The sequence below is a fragment of the Mastigoproctus giganteus genome, chromosome 2, assembly GCF_048544385.1.
Source record: "Mastigoproctus giganteus isolate SK-2022 chromosome 2, ASM4854438v1, whole genome shotgun sequence".
NCBI classification, from domain to species: domain Eukaryota; kingdom Metazoa; phylum Arthropoda; class Arachnida; order Uropygi; family Thelyphonidae; genus Mastigoproctus; species Mastigoproctus giganteus.
In genome coordinates, this window is record NC_143576.1 from 215,150,110 (window position 1) to 215,162,728 (window position 12,619).

A 12,619-nucleotide genomic window follows, 5' to 3' on the forward strand; every position below is an offset into this window, starting at 1 on the left:
AACTTAAGCCTCTCTTGGTAAGAGGATTCCTTCATTCCCCTCACCAATCTTGTTGCCCTTCTCTGTACACCTTCAAACAAATCTACATCCTTCCTTAAATGAGGCTTCCAGACCTGTACGCAGTACTCAAGGCATAGCCTCACCATTGCCTTATACAGAGGGACAATCACCTCCTTTTCCCTACTAGCAAAATTCCTGTATATCATTGACAAACCCTCATGACCTACCCTGTCAGCCTGTTTGCATTGCTCAGAAAACTTCATATCTGACTGCACAATTACTCCCAGGTCTTTTTCATTTTCTACCACCTTAAGTGTAGTACCACACAGTTGGTACGTTTCTCTTTGGTTATTGCTACCTATATGCAGTATTTTGCATTTTTCAATGTTAAACTTCAGTTGCCACTTCTCAGCCCATTTGCCCAACTTATCTAGATCCAGTTGGAGTAGCATACTGTCTTTACTATCATTAACAACCCTACCAACCTTTGTATCATCTGCAAACTTTGACACTAAGCCTGATATACCTTCATCAATATCATTGATAAATATACAAAACAGCAGTGGACCCAACACCGAACCCTGTGGGACTCCACTAAAACATTAGTCCACGAAGAGCAGCACCCATTGATTACTACCCTCTGTCTTCTCCTACCCACTCAACCGTCCTTCCCCACACCGGCTGGAAAATACCTGAATTCGAATCCCGTCAAAGACGGGAGGGATTTTTAAGGGACATTTTTCCACAATGTGGCTGAGTTAAAATGATGCTTTAGCACTAACCGATATGCTAACTCTATTTCCTTTAATACTGTATATTGTTAAAATGAGAAAAAATAAATAAAAGTAGAAATATAAATAAAACAGTATTTAGTAGTCACGCGGGTAGCTAAACTGGTGGAAACGAACTGAAACGTGTGTCTTAGCATCGTCACGTTGGACCATCTGCTACGGTTCCAAACTTAAACAAGGTCTAGTGGTAGGAGAGGAGAGAAGAGAAGAGAAGAACACTTTCCCAGTAGCTCGAGTGGTTGGCAATTCCATTTTGGGAAAAAAAATTTTTCCCTTCGAAGCCAAATAATACCATTACGCTTCCTACTCTCAACGTACCTATGCTGAAATAATGCGCTGCACTCGACAAAGTTCATTGCCCTCGTGGGTGGCACAATTGGTAGGATCGCCGTCCTTTCCGCAACATGGCCTCAGTTGCCGATGCTCCTAAAACCCAACAACAACAACAACAAAAGTTCATTAGGCATTTTACCAAGCTGAACTCCAACACCAATATGTGTCCTCGGAGAAAATCTAATTTTATTTTTTCGTTTAAAGAAATTCGAAAACTTTTCTGTAATACGGCTTTCGAGCTATTTCCAAATAGCACATTGATTACCACCCTCTGTCTTCTCCCACTCAACCATCCTTTTATCCATTGTAGCAACTTACCCTTAATACCATTCTGCTCCAATTTGTACAGTAATCTCCCTTGCGCAACAGTGTCAAAAGCTTTCCTGAAATCCAAGTATATGATATCAAAATTATTTTTTGCATCCAGTTCCTTTGTAACCACATCATAATATCCAATCAAATTTGTCAGACAAGACTGTCCCCCATGCTGTGTCTCAATTATTGCTGCAGTCTTGTCTAGATGATCCTGAAATGCATCTTTAACCAGTTATTCAATTATTTTACACGGAACAGAAGTTAAACTAACTGGTCTGTAATTACTCCTGTCATCCTTCGATCCCCCTTTGTGAATTGGGATTACCTTTCCACATCTCCAGTCCGTGAGGACCTCCCCTGAGTCCAAGGATGCTCTCATAATTATGGCTTAGGGTTTGCTTAGTTCCTTTGCCGCCTCCTTTAATATAACTGGATAGATCCCATTCATCCGAGGTGCCTTTCTTATGTTTAACTTCAACAATTTCTCCTCCACTTTGCTCTCAGTTATTACAAAATCATTAAGCACCCGCTCAAATTTGATAACCTTCTGGCATTTTAAATCCTTAATAACTCGTCATGTGTGAATTTAAGTGCAAAATACTCACTCAGTTGTTTGCTATCTGAGCGGGATCATCAACAGTCGAACCATCGATAACAAGTGGACCAATTTGATTCATCCCCTTCCTTTTAGAGTTTATATAAGTGAAGAAATCTTTGCTGTTTTTCTTAGCATCCTTTGCCAAAAATTTCTCGTAATCTGCCTTCGCCTGCCTAACCTCCTTTGTGACGTGATTGCAGACTAGCTTATATCTGCCATAGGCTTCTGTGTCGCCTGATAATTTATATGCATCCCATTCATTTTTCTTCTCTGCCACGAGACTCGTTAGTTCATTTGACAACCATTTAGGCCTAAACCTTGAACAATATTTCTTAATAGATATGAAACGTTTAAAAGCTTCCACGATTAATTCCTTGAATGCTTCCCACTTAGAATTTGCTGTTGGTAACATCATCAGTTGGTCCCATTGTACAGAATTTAAAATCTGACTGAGAACGATGGACAAGTTACCATTATAACAACATCTATCAGTCGTTGTAATATGATAGGTTTGTGTGTTACAATTCTTCCATGAAACCTAACTCAGTGCAGTTCCCAATAGGCTGGACCACACCATGCACATACTCTAGGACCGTCCTCTTGTTATGAGCGCCTATGCAGGTTTTGTAAGAAATTGAGGACAGTATATCAGCCACAGGTTTAAAATATTCCTATTTCATAAGGCGTTTGATCGTAGTTAAATAGTAGCATTATTTTTTTCAAAACCTTGGTTACAATTGAGTTAAGTACCAATTGTGGGATAGGGTAGTGGATGATGAAAAAGACCTAGGGGTAATTGTGCAGTCAGATATATGAAGTTTTCTGAACAGTGAAGACTAGTCTGCAAAAGTAACTCATGCTGCCTTGTCATTGATATACAGGAATTTTGGTAGCAGTGACAAGGAGGTGATTTTTCCTTTGTATAAGACAATGGTCAGGCCACATCTTGAGTGCTGCGTACAGGTCAGGATACCTTATTTTAGGAAGGATGTAGAGCTGTTGGAACGACTACAGAGAAGGGCAACAAGATTGGTGAATGGAACAAAGGGTTGCGGTTCCAAGAAAGGCTTAAGTTCCACAAATTATTTCAGCATTTGGATACTAGACACTTGCGAGGTGATCTGATTGAGCTGTATCAGGCCTTGCATAGTTTGAGTAACAATCCGAAAGATTCTTCCTCTTCTCAGATTACTCATCTGAGGGGACATAAATTCATTTTGAGAAACGACAGTTGTAGAATAGATCTGCGGAAATTGCCTTTAGCCAGCGGGTGGTTGATTGTTGGAACAAACTTTCATCGGTCGTAGTGGAAGTAGACAACTTAAATAAGTTCAAAGCAGAACTAGACAAACATCTGGAGTGAATGGATGAGTGAAATGGGAAGACTTTTTTTTTGACTGATGCCATATAAGTTTGCTTTGTTGCATCATATACCTTTTCTAATGCTAATTGAATTCAGAAGGCTGAAATGGTCTGCTATACCACGAGCCGACAAATTGATGACATGGCAACAGATAATTTGAATGGTTCTCCTATGCAGGATGAATATTGCAATGGCGGTATTACTTCTGAAATTCAGGAAACTAAAATTTAAAAAAAGATAACAACAAATGCAACTGAAGAGTAACAGTTATGACCTATATTATTCCTTTTGCATTCCTTAATGGGACTTTTGTCCAGCAAACAGACAAATCGACCATAGAACACACTCAATTAACAGAAATAAGACACAGCACAACAGATGAATTTAATTATTCGGGTGGCCTAAATATAATAGTTTTGTTTGTTTTTTTTATTCCCTTTTGCAAATTTTGGTGAATACCATCAAAGTTTTATGTTTGTTTGTCTAACGTAAGGTTTTCCTGAAAGCTTTAATGAGATGGTATTTTGTACACTACTGTCAGGGTAAACAGCGGTTTACAAACTTCACAGCCAAGAATTCTGGGCAAAAAGAAGGTGTCTGCGCTCTCCGATTTCTTTTGTTCCACTAATGAAAATGTCTTGGGTAAAAGTGCAAAGCGTGGTTTAAGCTTTATCAATGGATAAAGCTTGGCTGAGTTGGTTCCTCAGGGTTGCATCTATCTTATCAATAATAATATTAGCATTAGTACAGTGCTCGAAAAAATTAACAGAAAAAATGTTTTTCAAGAATACATACTTTACTGTTAACAGTGTCGCCGAAGGCGAATATTTGGTGTAATACGAATCATGCATATTCCGAGTATCCAATCAAAATTGAACTACTACCTTACAGAAATGCACATTACGGAAATTATTCATGCATATAAAAACACGATTTCCGATAACATCACTTAATTCTCGGGTTTTTTTTTTTTTTTTTTTTTTTTGGCTTGCTCATTGGGATTGCCACATCTTCAGTACTTAGGATGGCAGATAAACGTCATTTAGATTATTCTTTCAGATGGCGGGCCGTTGGACGACTGGGCAGTCGCAGGCGGAGGTGCCATGTTGACTTAATGTATCATGCAGTGTCGTGTCAGAAATATAGAAGCAGTTTCAGGAGACAAGTAGCTATCTGGCTCTAACAGCGAGATTGAAAACCTTACGATGTCCTGTCATCAACTATCTCTTGATGTTGCTGTGGCCACAGTCGAAAATATTTCCAACTGGACTGTCTTAAGAAGGCTCAATTCATGTGGACTCTATGCTAGTGGTTTGTATCCAATTAACACCAAACCACCGCACAGCTCTTAAAAACTGGCGTCATGAACGTGTGATTTGGAGCCCTTAGAAATTGGGTACAATTCTGTTCTCTGATATCTCTCCGTTTAAACGGATTCTAGACGTTATTTCATCTGGAGACAACGAGGAATGCGGTATCATCCCTCCAACACCAGAGAAAGGGACACTTACGGTGAAGGCGGTGTTCTCGTGTGAGGCGGAATAATGATCAACGCTTGCACCTCTCTTTATGTTGTTGATAGGGATAGATAACTGCGCAGAGGAACCGAGAACAGATCCTCTAACCCTGTTGTGCGACTTTTAAGGGTACTTTACAACACTTCTGCACATAGTGTTCAAGTGGTGGAGAAAACTGAAGATATCCAAGACTGCTGTGGCCAGCACGATCACCAGTCTGGGTGTAGGCGTGAAATACGATGCCCTTGGGCGTCGCATTGCATGCCGACACCGAACTCCTCGGTCCCTTGGTGAGTTAAGGTCAGCACTGGTGGAAAAATGGAAGATTTATTGCTACAGAATCTTATAGAAGCCCTTATATCGAGCATGGTTCACCATTGTCAGGCCATTTTAGCCTATGAACGTGGTCTTAGGCCATATTGATGTCATGTCACCATATTTTCGAGTATCTTGTATCGACTTCTGTAATATGACCCTTTTAGTAATTCTTATTCGACCCTTTTAGTAATTCTTATTCAACCCTAATTAGTAATTCTTATTCAATTATATATGTCCGACGTTTTTTGCTGCCTCCTCATTTCATTGTTATTCTATGGTACACCACATACCAAATTTTGTCCCGTTTCATCACATGCCTGCACGATATCCATCTATTTTCTACTTGTTCTTTTAATTTTGTCGAGCAGTGTATTATCTTTCACGGTAACAAAATGGATATCCATTGTGCAACCGTGTACCATCGTCCTCCACACACCGAGTGGAAAACGTGCAGGTTTGATGGCCTCTGAATGAAGAAAAGAATTTTTATTGGCTATTTTTGAGAAAGAGGTCGGAGTTAATGGTCTCAGGAAGGATTGCGTCATTTTTCTTCTGGAAAATTGGATTTTTCAGCCAGCAAACAAGCAAATCTTCTACAGAATATGCACAATTCATAAAACCAATATATTGTTGTCTCGGTTGCTAGAGCTCTTATTACACACTCAGCAAGCACTCTTTGCACAGTTCTTGCCATAAGTATTGCTACTGCATTAGTATTAGTATACGTATGAGTGGTGGCATGTGATGCACGGAACCCTGCTTAGATAGCATCAGCCAAAAACAAGAAAAAGTACCCAAATCATTTGTTTATTCTCTCTAATAATTTGTCTAATACTTCTTGAAATTTATTCAAACTACCCACTTCCATAACACCAGATGGAAGTTTGTCCCTACAATCAATTGTTCTCTGCTGAAAGAAAATTTTTGCATATCTATTCTAAAACCGAACCTCCGTTTTTCAATTTAAATTTACGTCCCCTTTTGTGCGTCGTCCAAGAAAGAGTAAGGATATCGGAATTTAGTTTACTCAATTCCTTTAAAGCCTTACACTTCAGTCTGGTCTCCTTGCAGGTGCCTAGTTTCCAGACGCTTCAATTTGTAGGACTAGTCTTTCAATTTCGGAGTAAACTTTTGTTTCTAATCTTGTTGTTCTCTGTTGTATTTCCAACAAATCCATATCCTTCCTGAAATGTAGCTACTAAACCGAAATTCGGTACTCAAAATGCGGCCTTACCATTACCATATACATCAGGATAATCATATTTTTGCTGGGAAAGTTCGTATCCGTCATTGACAGCATCGCAAGAGCTGTCCTAGCCGCCTGTCTGCACTGCTCAGAAAGCATTTTCATGCTGTTTATTTCGTACTTGATTGCGGTGACGCCAGTAGGCATGTTACTCCAGGTTACTGCTACCCAAAATCAGTACCTTGCATTTATCAACGTTAAAATTCAAATGCCAATTCTCAGCCGATCTTTCCAGATATTTGTTGTAGTAGCATATCCTGATTCCTGTCATTAAGCACTCTTCCAAATTTTTTGTCATCCGTAAACTTAGATATCAAACGTGATTACTTTTTTAAAGATCGAAAACTCTAAGGTACTCAGCGCTTTACCCTGATGGACTTCACTAATAATATTCGTCTACGAACTGAGAATTCTGTCGAAAATGAAGATTGTCTGCTCGCTCTGATTTGTTTTGTTTTGTCCTACTGGTGAAGACGTAGAAAAACAACTTGGTAAAGACTATGAAAAACAGAGCTGGGTCTCCTCAGAGGTGCAGCCGTTTTATCAGTGATTGCCATCCGTCCTCGCGGATAGCACATGGATATAATCACCATCCTCCTCACACCGTGTTGAAGAGGCCTGACTTCGATTCCCGTCAATGATGTGAAAAATGTTTATGGGCTTTTCTCACAATGTGTCTGAGTTAGAAAGGCTTTTTGTTCCAGAAACTCTGTTGGTTTTTCTCTCCAGAAAACAAGCAAATCGACCGCAGAATACATGTAATTTGCAAACATAATATACTGACGCTCATAGCCACAGTTTCACTGGTGCTTAAGACATACACACGTCACTATCATGATTGCTGTCCCTTTCCAAGTGTTTTGAGTACAATTCTTGCTAAACCTTAAACACTTCAATCAGAGCAATCTATATGCCATTAACTGCCAGGACAGCCCCATGGGGCTGTCCTGGTAACTTGTCTGCACTGCTCAGAGGACTTTATGTCTGACTGCACAATTTATGTCTGACTGCAAAATGAAGAAGACGTCTTCTTCATTTTCCACTAAGCTGAGTGCAGTACTATAGAGTTGTTACGTTAACCTAAGATTACTCCTGCCCATATGCAGTATCTTGCATTTGCCAATAATAAGTTTAAATTGCCATTTCTCAGTCATCTGAATAATTTTTTTTTGATTGCAGACTAGTTTACACTCATTGATCACTGAAATATGATCACTCCATCCGTAATGGACTATGCAGCATAGCTTGCAGTATAAAAATCTGAACGGCTTCGTACGCTAGTCTACAGTGGTTCCCAACCTTTTGTCACTCAAGTCACACAAGTCTGTGTGCTGATTCCCATCGAATATTCCCATAGTGATTCCCATCGAATTCAATGGAATTTTTGCTAATCTCGCGGCATACTTGAAGAGGGTAGCGGCACACCGGTTGGGAATCTCTAGAGTCTAGAGCAGTGATAATTTGCATCTGGTCGTGCAAGTCAAAGTGATAGAGTAGCAGTTACAATATGTAGTAACGACATCACTGAGTTCCAAAAGGACATGGTTGTGGGAGATCGTGCGTGGGGTGCTTCTTTATCGCCAACGGTACGTCTTGTCAGTTGCTCAAGACCCATTGTGCTAAGATCTACAAAGAATGGTGTTGAGAGGCTCCAACCACCTCCCGACCAGAAAACTCTAAAGGATTATGCAAGGTGTATGTTCGTGGTGAGCGAAGGGTACAGCGCATTGTACAGACTCAATGGCAGATCACTTTACGACAGTTGACACCGCAATACAATGTGGGGCGTGCAAGGACAATATCCCAAATGATGATGTGCCACTCACCCAGACGTATGGGCAGTGGCACTTTATACCTTCATGACAAGGCAAAATGGGATTTGGGGCCCCCATCTATATGGGCACAAGGCAAAATGGAATTTGGGGACCCCCCCATCTAAGGAAAAAAACTAATGAAGAACATTTTCAATTTCATTTTATTGTGACAACAAAACAAATAAATTATATGACATAAGAATTAAATATAAAATTTCATCAAAATCGGTAAAACCATTTTTAAAAAAAAACGTAATTTTCAAATTTATGTTCAAGTAAAATTCATTGACCTTGGCAGGTCGAAAGTTCATTTTCCGATAAAAATCACTTAAAATGAGTAAAAAAACAGTAATGCGTTTTTTAAACAGTGATTTCAGTACCCCTTCTGATCGGGGCCCTAGGCAGATGTCTTTTATGCCCATAGGATAACGCGCCACTGCGTATGGGGTTTCACAGCAGACATCCTCTTCTCACTGGTGATCCTCGTTGACGACAAATGCTATACGTCAACAGCACGTTCGTTGGACACTGGATGACTAGAAACGAGTGTGCTGGTCAGAGGAGTCCAAATATTTTGTGCAACAAGATGATCACTCCATAGTTGAGTTAGTCGGTCTCAGGCACCGCAATAGCAAGGTTTTTTCCGCAGAAACTGGGGTTTTTCGTCCAGCAAAACAGATAAATCGACCGTAGAACACACGCAATTAACAGACATAAGACACACAGCACGGCAAAAGAATTTAATTATTCGGGTGGCCTTAAAAATATTAGTTTGGTTTTTTTTGCAACACAATGAGTCTGCGTGGGTAGCACAGTGGTATCGTCACCGTCTTCCTCACCGGGTGGAAAAGGCCCTGGTTCGAATCCCGTCGACGATGTGAGGAACTTTAATGGGTTTTTTCACTCCGTGGCTGAGTTAGTCGGTCTCAGGCGTAGATAGCAAGATTCCCGCCTCGAAACTGAGGTTTTTCGTCTAGCAAAACAGACAAGTCGACCATAGAACACACGCAATTAACAGACATTCAGGGAAGGACACACAGCATGGCAGATGAATTTAATTATTCTGGTGGCCTAAAAATAATAGTACACCATAGGCATGTCTCGGCCTTTTGGTTAAGATCAAAGTGTAGTACCATTGGAATGTTGTCTGCGTCGGTAACACAGTGTTAACGTCACCGTCCTCCCCACACCGGGTGGAAAAGGCCCGGGTTCTAATCCCGTCGATGATGCGAGGAACTTTAATGGGCTTTTTTCACTCCGTGGCTGAGGTAGTCGGTCACAGGTCTTTTCCTCCATAAACTGTGGTTTTTTCGTATAGCAAAACAGGCAGATCGACCAGAGAGGACACACAATTTAGAGACATAATATATAAACGGGTATATTTAAGAAATTACGGGTGGACCTAATAATTTGAATTTTTTTTTTACTATAGGCATGTGTATCGCCTGATAATTTATATGCATCCCATGCATTTTTATTCTCTGCCACAAGTCTCATCGGTTCATCTGACATCCATTTAGATGTAAGCCTTGAACAGTATTTCTTCACTGATAGGAAAAGAATAATAACTTTCCGATTACTTCCCTGAATGATTCCAATTAGAATTTGAGCTGTTGATAACAAAGTCAGATGGTCCCATTGTATAGAATTTAAAAACTGGTTGAGATGACGACAGTCACCCTTACGAAAGCAAAAGCCGCTTCCTTTACCTTTGACAGTAGTTAAGTTGTTAAGTAAATGCCACATCAGAACACTGTCATCACTGCCACTCAATTGGGTCATTTACCTGGAGATTCTTAATGAATGAAAAATCGCTGCTGATAATCATATCAAGTTCCTTTTGTCGCGTCTCTAGCATTCTGATATGAAAAACGGTCATCAAATTAAACCCACTAAAGTTTTTCTAGTGTGTGAGTTTCCTACCCACAAGTTGCAGTCAATATGTAAAGAGTTAAGTTCCACATTAGAAGACAGTTTGATTTACTGGCCTACTCTATTTCTCTGTATAGCTGTTTGTTACATCACTGTCCTTAGGCCTATAACACACTCCTACTCTCATTTTTACAATCTCATTTCTTTGTCACACCAAACTGACTCAACATTGCACTGGCCACCCATTTCGACTGAATGGGATATAATATGCTTCTTAACTAAGAACATAACCTGACCCCTCTCCTGTCTTGACTGCCCTTTCTGAACACCTTGTACTCGCCATATTCAAATTCTGCATCCCATATGTCTGAGTAATACCTCTGATATATACCCACAATGTCTGCAATTTATGACTTAATCAGTGCTTCAAATTCATTTAATTTAATTAGTATGCTTCCAGCATTAGTGTACATCCAAGTGTACATGCGCCTGTTTTGATGTGTAAACACCTTTGGCGGCACCTACTAAATTTTGCAGGGTAGTAAAATGTAAAATCAATTTGTCATGATTTTAGGACGCGGAAACGGTGTCATTTGACGTAATTTCCATTTCATAACAAAGAAAAATGGAGTCGGGAGAGGAGATCGCGCAAAGGATCATGGGAGTAACCGGAAAAATCATGGGAATAATGTTACTAACGGAAATGATGGCATTTGATGTTTTTTCCATTAGTAACCTTATTTATTTAGTAACCTCAAATTTTAGTAACCTGAACACGCAATTTACAGAGAGTATATATTGTGCAATATGGCCTTAGTCGCTGATGCTCCTAAACTCTACTACAGCAACAACAATCACATAGATAAAATGGCTTCCAATGCATGACTCACGAACGAGACGCTCTTTCCTGAGACCTAAAGATTCACGTTCACCATTCAAGACCAGATAATCAACACCAGTTAGGAAATACATCTCCAAGGACCACAGAGTGACGAATGACATATGGCAATGATGCCCTCTGGCCCAGACACGAGTACACTCATTGACAGGATCAAGTCGCCAAGTCAAATCAAAGTCAAAGTATTTTATTATTTTTTGGCCGGCTCCAGGGCCCCTATTCGCCGCTGAAAGTAATCTATACTCTTTACATTGTGTACAATTTATAAAAACTATGTACAATGGTTAATTATACATAAAAAGACTATATACATATGATGGTAGATAAAAAGACTATATACAATGATGGTAGATAAAAAGACTATATACAATGATGATACATAAATAAATACTGGGCTTCGGAGTCCAGTAGACTGATTAATACATCAGGTAAGAGTAATCCAAAGAAACAGAAACAGTCTAGCATTTTACTGAACTTCAGGAGTAAGAATTTTTTCCTCCGTTTAAACAATTTCTCTGCATAGGTGGAGAAGGCAGTATAATATTCAGAACAGTTAACCAATCTTGGCAGTTCGGAGCAGTCAAATAAATTTGTGAGAAGTTGAAAGTTCAGTCTTAAATCATCGTACAGGGGACAATGAAAAACGAGGTGCTCAACAGTTTCTTGAGCACCACAACTACAGAGAGTAGTGTTACTTAATCATAGTGAGAACAATTTAAAGTTAAGACTGCCATGACCGGTATATAAAAACGTAACGTATAAACCATGATTGCACCAGTCCATTTTCTTGACGTAATCAACAACCTCGGGAAAAAACGTAAAGGTCTCCCTACCCAAAATAGAGGTAGATCAGGTTCAGGTATTTTCCCACGCTCTACAACATTCATTTCTTATTCTTTTAATATCTACATTTTCTTGCAAGTCAGTGTTATATGTTATACCATTTACAATCGCAGGAACGTTTTTCCTTCTACAATATAAAAGATAGTGTAACATTACTTCATATTGGATTGGCAGTCGATGATTGAGGACCTCATCAGTCATCGAAGGGGATGAACCTGATTGGTCCATTTGACATCGATGGTTCGACTGTTGATGATCCTGCTCAGATAGCAAACAAACTGAATGAGTATTTTGCATCTACATTCACACATGAGGAATTATTAAGGTTTGAAAATGGCAGAAGGTTATCAAATTGTAGCAGGATACTTAATGATTTTGTAATAACTGAGAGCAAAGTGGAGGAGAAATTGTTGAAGTTAAACATAAGAAAAGCACCTGGGGTGGATGGGATCTATCCAGTTATATTAAAGGAGGCGGCAAAGCAACTAAGCAAACCCTTAGCCATAATTATGAGAGCATCCTTGGACTCAGGGGAGGTTCCCACGGACTGGAGATGTGCAAATGTATCCCCAATTCACAAAGGGGGATCGAAGGGTGACACGAGTAATTACAGACCAGTTAGTTTAACTTCTGTTCCGGGTAAAATAATGGAGTCGCTGGCTAAAGATGCATTGCAGGATCATCTAGACAAGGCTGCAGCAATAATTCAGA